This window comes from Hippocampus guttulatus, chromosome 10 (genome assembly GCF_054856545.1).
Source record: "Hippocampus guttulatus isolate MCC_2025c chromosome 10, RoL_Hgut_1.0, whole genome shotgun sequence".
In the NCBI taxonomy this organism is placed as follows: Eukaryota; Metazoa; Chordata; class Actinopteri; order Syngnathiformes; family Syngnathidae; genus Hippocampus; species Hippocampus guttulatus.
In genome coordinates, this window is record NC_141270.1 from 7,544,524 (window position 1) to 7,560,251 (window position 15,728).

General features: G+C 44.3%; 1 protein-coding gene across 2 annotated transcripts in view; it reads left to right on the plus strand.

Annotated features, from left to right (window-relative positions):
* zmiz1a (zinc finger, MIZ-type containing 1a) overlaps positions 1 to 15,728 on the plus strand; it is a 118,751-nt gene that overhangs the window by 36,468 nt on the left and 66,555 nt on the right. For both annotated transcript variants that reach the window (XM_086121835.1, XM_086121836.1), the window contains exon 3: positions 12,006 to 12,080. The gene's annotated coding sequence lies outside the window, so the exon portion shown is untranslated. The remainder of the gene's footprint in view (positions 1 to 12,005; positions 12,081 to 15,728) is intronic.

The window sequence follows — 15,728 nt, forward strand, 5'->3', positions numbered from 1 at the left end:
TAAATTTCATTCTTTGAAACACTATAATCATGCAAGTTCCAAACAAAATGGATAAAATTAGTTGAAATGGCTCACTCAGAGACGACAATGGTGCTGCCGTTGCCAGATCATGACATTTATCACCAAGACAACTTATTATTATTTTTACTTTTTTGCAAGCCAAAATTCATGATAGCTTCAGATGAGAAAAAAAAATGCAGTTCTCATTATGCCTTCAAGTCTTCAACACTACCAGTACAGATCATCCAAATATTATGATGGTGACAGTTTGATCCTGAAGCGGATTATTTCTATTTCCATGACTGTATTTCCTATGGGAAAAATTATTTGCAAATGCGAAGAAATCTGCAATCAACCGGATGGCGTTCAACCTAAAAGGTTTCACAGTAATCAGAATCTCACCCCGGCATCATTGCAAGGCTGTGGCGGGGGCAACTCTGTGATGTCATCCATCACCGGCATTCTGTCTGGCGTCATCAATTACTTGCAGGAAAACAACATTAGAGGCCTGAATGGGACACAGAGTGGCGGCAGGCCTGACGTGTTTGTGTTATACGATTACACAACCTGTTGGCTGTCCGCCTGTCAAGTGTCTGGCGGCCCTGATGAATGGCCGCAATACGCAGCCGTGCATCACAACACGCCACGCCACACACTCATTAATGGTTTCGGGACGTTCTTCCAAACTGCGGCTGGGGATTTCACAGAGCACGAGTGAGAGAGCTTGGGGGGGAGGGAAGGGTGTGTTGTTACTTGTAGCAGTCGGGCGAGAAACGGCGGTTGTGAATGCTCCGTTTCCGATGCGCCATTCAAGGCCGTAAACAAAGAAAACGCGCTGCCCTCGTTTGAATAATTCCACAAGCGCAGTCGCTTATAACGCCGACAGACACGAGAGAACGCGGCGAGACGTAGGAATTATTGTTTCTCAAAAAGCGCAGCCCATATGCTCTTCTATTAGATGCATCCTTGTCCATCTGTGGCCTATTTGCATAGATTATCAAGCACGTGCGCAGCCAGCGCCGGCGTCACAATGGCTTGACGGAAAGCAAGCTTGATTGCTCTTTCTCGCAATGAATTAGGAGAGCTCGCTATTCAGGACTCTCCGCGCTGCTCCACAAACAGATGTGAGACTCGACGAGACGCCCGCCACTCCCGAGAGGTGCAAATTGTTTTCGATGAGCTTATTTTCTGACGCGTGTGGCGAGTGACGTTGGCTACCAGTGCCTGTCATCTGAGTGGAGGCCCATGTGATTGCATTTCACAAATCACAAACCAATTTTCAATACCAATACCAGGTATCGGTATCGGTCTTTATTTATTAATTTTTTAAGGTATTGCCTACTCGTGGAAGCTGCTGAGACCAGCCACTGATACTAAAGGGAAAGAAAATCTGACAGTGAGTAAATTATGCTTGGCAGTTGTTGGCGCGACAATGCTACAGTCTCACATGCCGATGAATTATCATTTAGATCAGAAAGAAAACATACATAATACACACAGAAGAGTTTTCCAACTCAGTCAATCAATAAACTGCAGTAATAGTTTTTCCCCGAGCATAAAGAATACATCTGTACTTATTGTTATTTTACCTATCAACTTTTTTCTTCCAATATACGTTGCTTAAAAAATTTAGCTACTGAAACATTGATGCTAGTTTTGCCTTGCGTGTTAGCATGAAGCTAGCAGACTTTCTAGTTACGTTTTTTGGTTAAATAGATGAGTAAATCTCTTTGTTTTATGTTTCAACATCAACCAGAAATGGTAGTAAACAGCCCATATTGCTAACATGTGGCCTCTTTTTTTTTTTTGAAGAAGAAGAAATGTTCACTATCTGTTGCTCATTTTGAAGTTCACGGTCTCCATTTCGTCCAATTTTTGCCAGCAAACTCAAGACAGATAATCGACTGGGCGGCAGCTGGTATCTCAAAAAAAGATGCAGGTCAAGTCACTTGTGAATGGATGTACTTTGCCGCTGTCGTACAGGTAGATATAAATGTGACGTATTTTTCCAGGAGTCAACAGAAAGAAATGTAAAAAGATTCATTCCAGGTTATTCACAGTTGAGTTGTCGAGTGTGGTAGAATATTGAGTCGTGAATAGTGTGTCTAAACTTGTTGTGTATACGTGTGTGTGTGTGTGTGTGTGTGTTTGGATTTTCACACAGTTCTTGTTTCTCATTTTGAAAAGTGACACCTGCAAATGTGTCTTGTAAAGTGCCACCCGCTGTTCCTTTTCCCACTCGTAGGGCACCGTCGAAACAAAGCAATTAAAGCGGATAAGGCCGTGTGGGCGTGTGTGAATTATATCCATATAATTTGTATATATATTTGAAAAAATAATAACAATAAAGCTTGCCGTGTCTCTTGAATGGAAATGCGTTGCGTTCCGGTGGCAAATCGCGCCAGTCACAACGTTAGCAGTTTAGCCGTCTTCAAGTCTCTTTAAATATAGAGGTCAGAGTTCACTGACAACCTGTTGACGCAGAGCAGATTTATGCGCCGCACACTCGCTCTACACTGCAAACACAAGCTCCCATACGCACACTCGCACACACCCACACACATACACACCGTACTCCGCGGCCCGGCGCCTCACAGCAGTGGTTTCCTTTCCGCCGCTGATCTTCCGAGCTTCAGATACCGGAGCCCCAGTTATTCTCCCTGACCCTCCTAATTGAGAATGGCTGTGGCTGCCGCGATGGAGAAAGCGCTAAGCGGATAGCGAGCGGGAAAGTGTGAGTGAGCAAAGAGCAGATTTTCGCGTGAGAAGAAAGAAAGTGGCAACAAAAGTGCGGCCAAATGAAAGCGGTAAGGAGCTAAGCCTGCGTAAGGCCAACGCTGGTCAAGTGGGGGGGGGGGGGGCTGGCTCCATGCTCAACAGTTGGCCTCCATCCCAATTCGTCGTGATTCATACTTCGGCATATACACTACTCGCTGGCCGGCAGCCAAATACAGACAAGCACAACAGCTTCAATGTAGATTTGGCTCCATTTTGTATAATCCACCGCACCATGCGTGACTCTGCCCTGCTCTCTGTTTTATTCCACTTGCAAAAGTTACTACTTCTAGGACCTGGTCAGTCAAGGTTCTAAGGGTTAGCTAAGCTAAGTTAGCTTCACTTGTTGCTGTGCCTTACCTCTTTATGCTGCCGCTTTTTGTCCAGTTTCCACCTTGCTGCCATTGGCCATTTTCTTGCTCTCTTCTCTCGAATAAAGATTTAAGATATCCTTTATTTGTCCCGCAATGGGGAAATTACAGTCAGAATTCAGAAAGGAAAACTAAAATTGGTGTCCTTAACATTTACTTACCAAGGTTATTATAGTTAACGGAAACTCGCAAAATAATTACAACTAAAACTAACTAAAATTGGGGAAAAAATTGTTTATGAAATAAAAATGAAAGTGATTTTTTTATGTTTGTAAAACCAACAAACCAACTACAATTCTAAAAGTGAAAATGTCCTTCGTTTTTGTCGTTGGTGATGAATATCATACGTGAGCTTTCGGGGTTAATTCGAAATGTATTTATTTCAATCTATATATTTACGGTAGAAGGAAGGTAAAAAAAATCATTGGAAAATTGCAGTTTATCTTATTTTATTTGATTAACACAATACCAAGTGACCCTTTTTTATCTCGCACTCGACAAATAGTCCATATATTAAAACCTTTCACGCACCCTGTAACCTGATAGTATTGTAAGCTATCCACTGTAGTAACTGCTGTCCCCGAAAGGGTTAAACAAATCCTTAAACAAACTTTCTCTAAAAACTAAAACTAAAAACAAGCAAAAAAAAGTAAAAATAATAAAATGAACTAACTCTTAATGAAAAATGTGGAAACCCCGCTCCTTACCACATGGAATATGACAAGTACAACTAGAAATGCTAACAAGAAACACACATGCAATTAGCTAAACTTCTCCACAGAGGATTTTTTTTTCCCCTTGCTCTCCTCAGTCTCCTCTTAAATTAAACGTGTCTCTTTACCACGTGATGCTTGGTGTTTCCATAACATATATAATTAGAAAAGGCCCTAACATTCTAAAATAGAGGCGAGTGTCGCCGTATGATAAAAGTCTTTTTATTGGACAAAAGTGTTGGGATATGTGGCCTTCATATACAGTAACTAACTTTAACTTTCAACAAGCTTTTACATTGTTTGATGGGATGGAGTTCAGATTCTTCCACGTTAAACTCTTCCAGTTACAGAACACAAACAGACCTTTCCCAAGTTGTCTGGAAAATATACAGACCCGATGAAGAATTTACTCACGGGGTGAAAGCGACAGGCCCAAAAGTACCTTTTGTCCACACTGCCTACTGCTTAAAAGGAAAGACTAAAAGGGAAGGTTGGAAAGAAGAGTGGCGAGTTCAGTGACAGCTGCGTGCACGTGGTGGATGTGGACGAGCGACTGTCAGAGCAGATATTTCTGTTTAGTGCCGCCTGCCAGAGACGCTCCTCGTGTCATCGCTGGGTGCCTGCTGTCACTGGCTAAAACGAAGATCGGCAGTGTGTGTTTGTGCATGGGCCCGTGTGTTTGCGTTTGGCTGTGTGTGCGTGCGTGTGTGTGTGTGTGTGTGTGTGTGTGTGTGTGTGTGTGTGTGTGTGTGTGTGTGTGTGTGTGTGACAGTGACAGGGAGAGAAACTCGAGCAGCTGTCTTGAACGCAGCTCTGCACTGTTGCTTTCATCATCCCAATCCGCTCTAGTCAGATGCTGTTTGGTCACCTTTAAGATGATTTTTGATATCAAATAGGATATAAACTGTCATGGGGTTTTGGTCAAATGCTTGTTGTTGTTCTAGCTTGGTGTGTCCGTCGCACCGAGTGACTCAATTTCTACTCGCCACGTTTCCTCAGCTTTGTGGCCGTCCGTCCCTCAAATATTCCAACAAAGGAAAAGACAGGCAGGAGCTAGCTTAGCTCATAGATGCTAATGTTCAATCGCATACATTAAATAGTATAAATAATTTACCAAATCAGCAGTGCCAAAGCAGACGAACGCTATCGTGGAGACTTAACATGCGCTGTAAAGGAATTCCCTTTGTGACATTACATTTAAACGCATATGGAGATTTCATCTATCTCAATAACAAGCATTCTAACATGATTTGGTCACTCCACCATGTTGTGTATAGCCATGTTTCTTTTGGGGGATCGATGGAACTTTCCCAATACTCAATTTTTATGTTCAGTTTCATTTTATTTCGTTTCACCTTTATTTAAGGATGTTCTCGAACAAATAACTTACTCTAGACTCAGCCACCCATCAGCTGTTTCGTAAAGGTACGCCCCCACCCACTGTTTGAGGTCTCGAAGTCGTTCGCACGATGGTTCTTGTGACATAGATTGTAAGGCAAGCAGAATTTGGTATTTACACTCAACGACTCAGTGGTAGGTGGATGAGTCTGTCGGATGGGTGTAGAATGAGGTACAAACGACATGAAATATGAAGGTAAAAGAAAGCTTAGTGTTTTACATTTCCCGGGTCAACTCACAAAGTCGGCGTGGGTGGCTCAGGGAGACCGTGTGCAACTTGGCAGCGGTTGATCAGAAAGCTCGCACGCCGGCTTGGAGCTTTCATTTATTTTATCGTTGTACAATGTTTGAATTAGCCGGGCAGCGCACTTATTGTGTAGAAAATTAAAGGAGTAAAAGATTAGCACAATCTGTCCAAATGTTACCGTGTCTCTTTTGCACTCGCGTAATCCATTTTTGCCTGAAGTGTCTTCCTGCCATCGACTGTTGGATTGCAATCGTCTGTTTCTGGAGAGCCGTCGCCTAGATCACAAACATGTGCTTGTGGCCAAGATGGTCACAGTGTGAGGTAATGGAATGTTTAAAAAGAGTAAGAGCATGCGTGAGGAGCAGATGCCGCGATCCAAAGAGCTAACGACATTGGCTTTTGAAGAAATCTCCTTCAGTGGGAATCAAAATCAGTCACAGGACCGCTTTGCGGTTGTTTTAAGAGTCGGCATTTCCCGCCTTATCAACGGCACTGAGGGGGATGACGTCGACCCGGCAGTTTTGCGTCAATGCAACTAATATCACTGCTTTCATGCTGGAAAGGCAATTAAAGGGTGTGATGTTTAACACCCGAGGCTCACTCTTCGGCGTGGCTGCACTGCAACCCGTTTAGGCAGCAAACTAGCCAGTGCCAAAGATTCCAAAGATGTGGTTGCGTATTAAAATTTCACCGACATGTTTTGGGACCCGTCCATTTTCAACACCGCTAATCCTGAACGGGGTCGCAAGGAGTTGCTGGATCCTATCCCAGCAGGCTCCACCCTGAACTGGTCGCCGGTCAGTCGCATGGCTCACATAGAGACAAACGACCATTGACACCCACATGCACACCGTCGGTGAGGCGAAACGGATCCCGCACACACATCCGCCGTGTGTACCATTACATCATCAGCGACGAATTTGTGAAAATGTGGTTCTGAATTCTACAGCAACCCATTTAGGTTGCAAAGTGGCAAATGCCAAAGATCCCCAAGTCGTACCCGCATTGTGTGCCTGGCGGATTTTCCAGTTATGGCAGCAACCCATTCAGGCAGCTAACGAACCAATGCCAAGGAAGCCCAAGTTGTCAATATGGAGGTGGTGGCTGATACCATTTCTGCGGCAACCCGTCTAACCAGTGTCGAAGATCCCCGAGTCATTGTTGTGTGTTTGTTGGATACTCTTTTTTGTTTGTTTGTTTGTTTCAGAAACCTGTTAGAGCAGTAAACGAAGCGATGCAAAACATACCCCGCCTGTACATACATTATGTGGTTGATGAATATTTCAATTTCTCATGCAACCCATTTAGTCAGCAGGCTAGACACTTTACAGCACATCATTCTTTGTAGATAATTAAAAAAAAAATAGATTATGCCCATTCATGAGAGGGAGAAAGGTGTCTCGTAAAATACTTTTTGCATAATGATTGGATAATTTGATCTACTTCCGTTTCCAATTCACTTTATACCTTCCATGACATTTGCTTCAAGGGAATCTCCCAAACACACGCACACACACACACACACACACACATTCGCACATCCACGGCAACCCGGAGTGTATTTCCCAAAAAACAAAAAAACAAAAGTGTGTAGCAGTAGTGGCGTGCACAGAAACGCCGTCTGTAATTTAGTGGCAACCATGGCAACATTAGTCCAACTTTAGATTGTGAGCTGCCAGCGTTGGTTTCCCCTGACAGCCTTGTAACCACACACCCGTGTTTATGTTCTTTGGGTTAACACGGTTATCTCTGTACGTAACCTGAGCACTCCACCTACACGGCCACTTGGCATACGGATCTGTGTGTGTGTGTGTGTGTGAGAACTTGCAGCTGCAGGAGTTGCATCTCTCTCTCTCTCTCTCTCTCTCTCTCTCTCTCTCTCTCTCTCTCTCTCTCTCTCTCTCTCCTTTCGCTCTTTCTCCAGAATGAGTTGCAGGGACTTGCCAGTATTTTCATTCCCTCTGGAGGCATTTCCGCACACTAACAAAGACCGGCCCGTGCGATGAAACGCAAAGGAAGCCGCCTTTATGAAGGGCGCAAGCCATTCGTGTTTGTCTGTGCGTGCGTGTGCAATGTTTGCACCGCTGACCCCGGCCAACAGTTTGTTTCATGCAAATTTACTTTAGTGCTCAAGTCAAGTTCGCTCCGGGCTTTTGTTTGCTCTGTAACAGGAGGACAAGTCTCCTCTGTCTGGCGTTCAGGAGACAAAGTTGCCTTCTGTTTGCCTCCAATTAACGGCTACAATACCTTAGCTTATTGCTTCACTTTTTCTTGGGCCTTTTTTTTATTTATTTATTTTTTTTAAACACGCCTTGTTAACCACTGACCCTTCATAGTTGCACTTCCTCCTGCGATGCTTGCCAGAAGGAAATGTGCTCAGCAAACCCAGGTTGCAATTCTCCAGAGGGTCTGGCTCTGGTAAAGAGATTGAATTGAACCAATAACAGTAGAAAACTATTAAATGTTTTTACAACACCGTTGAACTCAAGTCGTAAAAGTTGAACCCTTTATCCTCACGTCTGCGATAAATAAATGGCGCTTCCCAATCGAGTCCATGCTATGTTTATTTAAGGGCACGTTTTTATGGCGCGGCGTGCTTGAATATTAACTTTTCTCCTCGCCATGCGCCAAGCTTTTGTTTCGGGCGGTTTTGCAAAGCACAATTATGCCCGAGACCGCCGCGCAGGGAGCGAAAATATTTTTCAAGCGGGGCAACGGCGCAATCTGGCAAACGCAAAGCCAACGAGGCTCGTCCGCAGCCGGGGCCCCAGTGACACACGCTCCTGCCCATAAACAGGGATTTGGCCTTCTGGAGAAAATAACCTTGATAATTACTGAGTGCGAAGAGACCTGCCCACTTCAGGAGGGAGGGAGAGCGACAGACATAACCATCGACGCATTCCTCCGTGCTGAGTCATGCTGGTGCCGAGTTTCCCCTCCGTGTGCGCGGGTGCAAAGGGCTGCCGGCGCCACGCTTGTCGGCGAGGACATTTCGGAAATTAACGAGAGCGCGAACCTCCGCCAAGGCTTTGTCACCTGCAGTGACATTATATGACTGTCCAGAGCTTTTCAGCTCTTAATGCAATCTTACCAGTTGACCGATGACCTGCTGCCTCACTGTCCTGTACCCTACTTTGTCCCCCTGTGACATACACCGTGAGGACACGCATACCAGTCCTGACTTCATCCACCCTTCCTCTTGTTTGGTATTCCTCCTCAACCCAATGCACTCCTAACATCCTCCAACTATGATTAGCAATCATGTTTTTTTTTCTTCTTTCTTTGCGTCCTCTGTAACGTCTGATGCCTCCCGTGTCCTTGGAAAGATGCCTAATAAGCTCCGACACACACCGCTGTCTCTACGCTCCGTAGGCCTATTCTCCAGCGTCAGCCAGCACACACTCGAGTAAACAAAGACCCCCCCCCCCCCCACACACACATACATACACACACACACACACACATTCACGTACACACAGATATGCAACGCCATCCTAGCGTGCTGATAGACCCGCGCACCAGCCCGCTGAGGACGCTGTCAACGCTAGCTCGCTAACGCTGACCTTCCGCGTGCCAATCACAACAAATCCGTTGCCGCCGTTCGAGTACAGCGAGGAAAGAAAACGCGGGGCAAATTGAAAGCAGAAATCCCCCCGTGGTGTGAGACAAGATGAGCTTTGGAATAAATTATTTAGACGGCAGCCTTTCGTTTTCCTGCACGATTCTCGCCTTCTGCTACGTCTAATGGCATCTGTGATGACGCCCAGTGGAGATTAATCCACATGTAACGTGTGTGTGTGTGTGTGTGCCGCCCCCCCCCCCCCCTCACCTCGCTTCTCATCCATCCTGTTGTGTCGCGTGATGCTGAAACAAAGGCGCGACAAGGGAATTTGTTTCTTCTTCTCCTTCCTGGGTGTAAATAAGCAACTAAGCGAATCAATGCTTCCATTTGTTGCCTCTCTGATGGTGTCTGCAGGTGCCAAAGGCAGCCATTTTTCCTTGCCGTCAACGGGCGCAAAACGCACCACAAAACCGCTAATACTTTAATTCTCCCACTGTCAAAAAAAAAAAAAAAAACGGCTCACGCAGTTCTCCAAATAAGATGCGATGCGTCTCGCTCTTTGTTTGTCATTCGCATGTAATGTTTACTCTTGAACAGGCGTAAAACAAGAATAAACTTTCTATATTTAAACAGCAAAAGGTTCAACCTAACCATTTAAAAAAGCTGCTCGCATAATGTTAATATGTAATGCAAAACTACATAGAGGGGCGAATGGAATTCACCGTCGACATTGCAATGATTCTAAACCTTCAAGCAGCTGTTACCTTAACACACGCAGAGCAGAAATGCAAACGCTTATAACATTTGACATTCCTCACAGTCATATGTTCTCTTTGCTCTGTGGGAACCACGCGATGATTGGAATTAGCACAAGTAAATTGGGGACCTTCTCTGTTTCTTCTTCTTCTTGCTCTTAACTATGCTGCATCCCTCCAAGTAGACCTCAGCGTGTTATGATTAAGGTGCACAATTTTAAATTCGGACTTGCCAAAGTATTATTAAAATTAGGCTTTACACGATCAGGAGTTCAGAGGCTATCACCAGCGAATTAAAAAAGAAGAAAAAAAAACAATAACTGATCAATAATCTGATCAAAAAACGGACCGATCTACAGTATTTCAACAACTTTTTTTTAAAATTCATGAGTACAAGCGCTACATAAAATGGATACATAGTTTAAGCACAACAGCAGCAGAGACAAATGAGCAGGTGCGACTGTTAAGGAAATGCCAGCAGCGGCTTGTGCGGTCTTGTGTGTGCGTGTGCGTGTGTGTGTGTGTGTGTGTGTGTGTGTGTGTGTGTGTGTGTGTGTGTGTGTGTGTGTGTGTGTGTGTGTGTGTGTGTGTGTGTGTAAGCATCAAGTGTTGTTTGCATTGTAATTATTGCAAAGTGTGCTCACTTGATGAAAGGCATTGGCGGTTGCTTTCATTGTTAAACCATTGGTTCATAATTAATTTTACAAGATTTCCAACCTTCCGTGCTTGGAACAAATGGCTTTTCAGCTGTAGTGCTTTCATTTTTATGTTACGGTTTCAAGGTTAGAAAGGTCTATATTAATACAACTTAGCAATGGTTACTTAACAAATGTATTAGACCAGAACACAATGTAAGATTTACGTCACCGTTAATCTATCTAGCTAGCTGTTTACCTTTTATAATTTGTTCTTGAGTTTGTCTTTTGAAAAGCTTTGTTCACACCACAACATTGACAACATTTTGAGAATCCCCAATGGCTCACAATTAGCTAACACCGGGAGAAAATGCAAACTGGTTGAGATTTGAACCCAGAACATCAGAACTGTGACATCGACATGCTAACCGCTAAGTCACCGTGCTGCCCTTATTTGTTGCAGCCATCTAAAATCTCCTGATGTCTTCATTTGACAATGGTATTATCTCTAAAGTCAATGTTGATTATGCCTAAGTAAATGGAAAACCATCTAGAGCGGATATAAAAAGTCTCCACACCCCTGTTTGACTGTTTTTTTTGTGATTTAAAAAAAAATTAAAAAAAACATGCTCAGGGTATATTCACACCTCCACGGTTTGGTCTACTTGAAACGCCCCGGGTTCATTCCAGAGAGAATCAGCAGTGTCTTTGTGCAACCGTGCGCGTTCCTAAAAGGAACAAATGATCATTTACCAACAGTAATTGTCGCTACTCACTGTATGATTGTCCTTAATTAGCATCTTTATCTTGCAGTAACAATAATGGGCCGAGCGCAAACAGGAACGTCGTCTTAGTGACGGTTCAGTGGCTAACAGTCAGCGCGTAAACACAGAGAACACACCGAAATGCCAACACAATTGCAACAAAAAAGGGTTCCTAATGAGCGCACGGCTGTCTCTGTGTTTAAGTCTATATTCCATACACCAGTGTGAAATTACAGTATCAGATCATAGTTAGTTAATTAAAAGGCATATGACTAATTAAATTGGACTCAAGCATTATTTGAGGGGGTGAATAAAGCACGGAGGCGTATTTAGCTGTTAACTGTAATTAAATGCGGGGCAAATGCTAGCCTGTGAAGATACAGTATTTAAGTCGTCCTCGCGGACCGTACAGACTGACAAGATATTAACAATAAAGACGGAAGACGTTGCTCTACTCATCGAGCAGGAAAGATGAAAGCCTGCAGACTTAACTGACAGCTGCTTTGGCAACTCGACGATACCGGAGAGGAAAAGGAAAAAAGAAAAATAGCAACTCGACGTTTGTCGTTTCAAGTGTTTTAAGTGTGATATTTGTCAGGGATTAGATGTGCACGTTGTCAGCCCTTGTTGCGCGCCTCCAATCTGTCAGAGGCGCGACAGGGGCGCTTTATTACATCTCGATAAACGACGCAACCTCCAGTCTTGTTTGCCTATCACTGAAAAGCACATTGTGTTTTGTCACACGCCTTGATGCGCGTCTCTCTTTTCGCTTTGTCTCGTTTCAGAAGCGGGCCTGTGATCGATGAGGATTAAGGCGCGGATTTTGTCAACGTGAAACGCGGGATCACCCTCCTCCACCGGTAAGCATCTTGATTTCACACCGAGGTTTCCAGTCCAAGCTTTAGCTTGTCTGGGGGCGCCAGGAAATGGAGTGCTGGAGTTTTGCCAGCCAGAAAAAACACGTGTCCACTTTGAATGATGCTTCACACTGGCGTACTTTGTCCTTGGAGTGAAGAAGTCAGACAGTAATAGTGCCTGCTTGCTTGTAAAGAGTGCGAACGGGATGATTGAATGGAATGAACTTGATTCCAAAATAACCTGCTAGATATGATCAAAAATAAACACTTGTTCATGTTACCTTGTTGCCTTAGTCAGCGGCAGGATTATTCTCCACAGTCTCCACTTTGCTGCAGGGGCCCTCAATCATCTTACACATTAATACAGTTTCCTTTACATGTGGTCCACATCATGACATACAAATATACTGCTAAACATGAGAGCAGTTAACATATGCTAAATTCGCCTGTTCCTGTGCCACAGTCTCCACTTGGCTGCAGCAGCCCAATATGGCAAAATATAAGAGCAAACAAAAAATAGGGGATACGAGAAATTAAAATTAGTGGTGGGTGAGCAGCGAAATCAAGTACTTGTATTGTTTTGGGTACTTGTGGAAGCTGCTGATATTAGCCCGGCCCATCTTTGTTTGTTTGTTTGTTATTTTTTGTCATTTTGTAGATGAAATTTGATCTTTCAAAAACACTAAATGTATACTCACACTGGTATCGGTCTGGAAAAAAAAGTGGTATTGAGCATCCTTTAAAAAAATATGCTAAAGTTAGCTGTTCCTGTGTCTTAGCTCTGAATACTGCAGTTTTATACTCCACAATCTCCACTTGGCTGCAGCGGCCCTCTGTGTCCTCTTCCATAAAATGCGTCATCATGCTGAGCAGAACATTCGCAAAACAAAACACACACTAATGCGAGCTTATCTTCTGTCTGTAACTTCATTCCGGAACATGCGGCATTATACTCCATAGTCTCTACTTTGCCGCCGCTGCAGTCCCGATTTTCCTCTGATGTAAAATGTGTCTGCTTACTTCATGGAATGTAGGATCTAATATTGATTGCTCGAAATGACAAAAATGAGCACACATGCTAATGTGACTTTATCTTCACTTCATGAGTAGTATTATTTGTACTTCACAGTCTGTTGTGTGCCTTCTTGCTGCCCTCGGTGTCCTCTCGAATCAAAACCCTCTCTGTGCTGACAAGTAAATATAGTTGACATTCCCTTGTTGCTGGCGAGAGTTCCTCCTGATGCCTTCAATGCAGCGTGGTTTTTGCAGTTTCCCGCAGAAGTGGAAAACCGTCTGCTCCAAACCGGTATTGTGCAGTGGAAAAGGACGTAAAAGTACACACCCAAGACCAAAATTGAGACTTTTTGCCCTCGCGACCTACCTTATTTTGGGCCGCTTGCAATATTGTTGACAGAGTAATTTGTGTTTGTGCACAACAGCATCAAAAACGCTGCAAGGTGAATAATTTTTGGTGGCATCTGCACATTGTGCAATATGCTAATGAGGTAAACTGCAAAAGCCAGATTGCCAAGAGTGAGGTGCGGGGCGAGGAAGGGGTGAGGGAGACGCAGCGTGGAAAAAGGGAGGAAAACAGACGGAGGCCTCCGTAAATTATGGATACAACCTGCGATTTCCAAGAGGAAAAAGAAAGGCGCGGTGAAACCTCAAGTCATGCATATCAGATTATGCATCTACTACATTTTCTTATCATGGTCCATGAGCAATCATGGATTGCAATCTAGCTAGTGTGTGTGTGTGTGTGTGTGTGTGTGTGTGTGTGTGTGTGTGGGTGGGTGATGGTCGGAAAAAGTGGAAGCACTTACACATTCATCCATGTCAAGTCGCGTGTGGCTGTGCGCTCGAGCGTGCCTCCAAGTCAATATGACGTGTGTCCAAAGCCTTGTTGACATTTTTCCGCATTGTTCTGTTGCATTGGGTTTCATTTGCGTGCGCAAGTCCTCCTAGTCGGGTGACGCTCCGCGACCCGTTAGAGTCGCGAGTCACCGCGACGTTCGCATCGCGCAGATTATGTTGAAGATACACAGGATGCTGATACTTGCTTCCTTTTAATTAGAGCCATTTTGCTCATTATGTATTTTGCCTGCTTGCGCATTTCAACTAAGCTAAGGTGCCCCCAAGGCAGCTTTGAATAATGGATTCATTCTCGAAGAGAGGTTTCTGTTCACTTATATATCTAAAGCCCCGAGAATACCAAAAAGTAAAATCAAATCAAATCAGGGCAGCTCGTTAGGCCGTTGGCTCGCCTTTACAGTGCAAATGTCCTTGGTTTGAATCCGCACCTTTCTGTGTGGCGTTTGCAAATTCTCCCCGTGCCTGCGTGGGTTTTCCCCGGGTACTCCGGTTTCCTCCCACATTCCAAAAACATTCATGGGAGGTTGAACGAACACTCCAATCCAGACCAAACTAACACATTTACGCTTGCTGGAAATGTGACCTCATTAGCTGATTCAAACGACGCTCCATTGAGGCGCCTCTCAGTTGGTATACAGTGACCTAAAATAGGCTTCCTGAAGAGTGCCGCTCCGTTATTATGACGGTTATCCACTGAGTGGTCGAGAGAGAATTGTCAACATGGAATTGGAGCAAACAAAATGATCCGCTGTAGGGACGGCTTACGGATCGCAATAACATTTTTGATATTCACTTTCCGATTGCTCCGACTTGTATTTAGCCTTTCCAGGAAGAAGAAGACATCGCATGCATATGTTAGGGTTCTACTTACATTTTGCTGTCCCGAGTCCAAACCATGCCTTGCTAAGGTAGCTTGTATTGCTTGGTGGAAATTAGAATTTAGTATGACCCCCCTGGTTCCAGACCCGCCTTCCTTTAAAAGTATCATGGAACCTTCTGGACATGATGTTCATATTTTCTAAAGGGGAGATTATCTCATTTCCATTCCGCTGCGATGCCCGCAATTCAATTTGGCCTGCCGTGTTAGAAGAGGGTGATGTTTTCTAAGAATTGGACCGCAGCCACACGTTGCACTTTAAAGTGAGATGGGTTCATAAACGATGAAGCACTCCCTGATCTCGCCCCGCATGTAAATGTGTGTTAATGTGCAAAGTAGGTCATTTATTTGGAGCATAGTGTGCCGCTCTGACACAGTGGGGAATCATTTCGCAGGCAGACATATAGTATCTTCTTGATTGGGGGATTTAGTCTGCTGATATGTTGTTAATATGTGGAGAATAACACGCCAGAGGGGAGGACTTTGGGGGGGGGGGGGGTGAAATGCGATGTGGTAAAAATCGCCACAATGCGTCCAGAGGCAGCATCAGTAACCATAACCTCAGATAGCGGCCCGAAAAAAAATCTGACAAAATCAGATTACCAAACAAACAACTAAGAGGATTAATTCGGATCTCTCTCTCTCTCTTTTTTTTTTTTTTTGGCCATCAGATGGACATTAAATCTGCAGTCCATAAAATCCCCTTCCAATGATTTTCTATTTGACTTCACAGTCCTCATTTTCTGCTCACATATTTGGACGCCAGCTTTTCTCTTCTGTGTGAACTCTGGCCTTTTGTTCTGCCTGGAGAAATTGCTTCTCTAAACTGGCCTATCGCGTCGCTCTTTAAAAATATCTTGGCGGGGTGTACAAATCTGATCTCCGATCAGATGCCACGCTGC